The 937-nt window shown below is 41.3% G+C and overlaps 1 non-coding gene across 1 annotated transcript; it reads right to left on the reverse strand.

Annotated features, from left to right (window-relative positions):
• Positions 1–302: 302 nt before the first annotated feature.
• Positions 303–432, reverse strand: LOC149290602 (small nucleolar RNA SNORA35). The gene has a single exon (XR_016272738.1). It is a non-coding gene; the product is annotated as a small nucleolar RNA SNORA35 (small nucleolar RNA).
• Between the last annotated feature and the right edge of the window lie 505 nt (positions 433–937).

Consider the following 937-nt stretch of genomic DNA (forward strand, 5'->3'; position numbering starts at 1 on the left):
TTTTAGATGCTGATAGTTTAACCCTTTCCATGCACTAATCCTACCACCAACCCTTGTCAAAGTTTGGGATAGTAATTGTTTTTGGTGTTTTTTTCACATACTTTGTACTTCAGGTGTGAAATTACAGCTCCTGGTATATGTCACTGTCCCACAACACCCCGATATGTGTTCAGCAACATCTCCTGAGTACATTGATACCCCACATGCATGGGTTTGTCAGATTGTTTGGGGGCAAAAGGGCCACATTTGGAACATGAGCAATTCAAATTCAGTAGGAATTTTACATCTGGGTAAAGAAAAATGCTTGTACCCAACTATCAGTAGGGACAGGTTACAAGAAAGCCTGGCCTATCTCCAAGAAGGGATTTGATCTAGCACCTTAAGTGGTCCCTCATGCCACGGAATGGACACAGGGGTCACTTGACAGTGCAAATAAAAACGCTTAAAAATGGTGGAGCAAATAAAAGCTAAAAAACAGTAAATGTAACAAAAAATAAAAAAAAAATACAAAAATGGAGCAGGAACAAAAAAAAAATTAAAAATGGGAAACTGTGTGATACAGCTTGAAGCAGTCACCGACACAGAGTGCAGGTTTTCCAGGGCAATCTGGACAGTAAAATGTGGTGTCCTTTCTTTGCCCCCTGCTGTAGCATACCCTGCATCTCTTTTGGGGATTCTGCTTCTTTGCTGTAGGGGGGATTTTAAAAATAAAATGGGTAGCCCCAATTCTGTTGGTTCCCATCACTACTTGGGGACCAGGTGCATCACGGTACAAGATACCTGAAATTACTTCGAGCTGAAACTGCAAAAAAGACAGCTTCAGCCCAGTGTCTGCTTTTTTGTGCAGCAAAAAAGCGTTATAGGTTGCAATTTGCATTAGATAAATTGCAACCTTCTTGTACCAGGCCTTTGTCTTCCTCATAATGAGGTAGGGCTG

The sequence above is a fragment of the Sceloporus occidentalis genome, unplaced genomic scaffold (genome assembly GCF_023333645.1).
Source record: "Sceloporus occidentalis isolate IW3139 unplaced genomic scaffold, rSceOcc1.0.p SCAF_38, whole genome shotgun sequence".
Taxonomy (NCBI): Eukaryota; Metazoa; Chordata; class Lepidosauria; order Squamata; family Phrynosomatidae; genus Sceloporus; species Sceloporus occidentalis.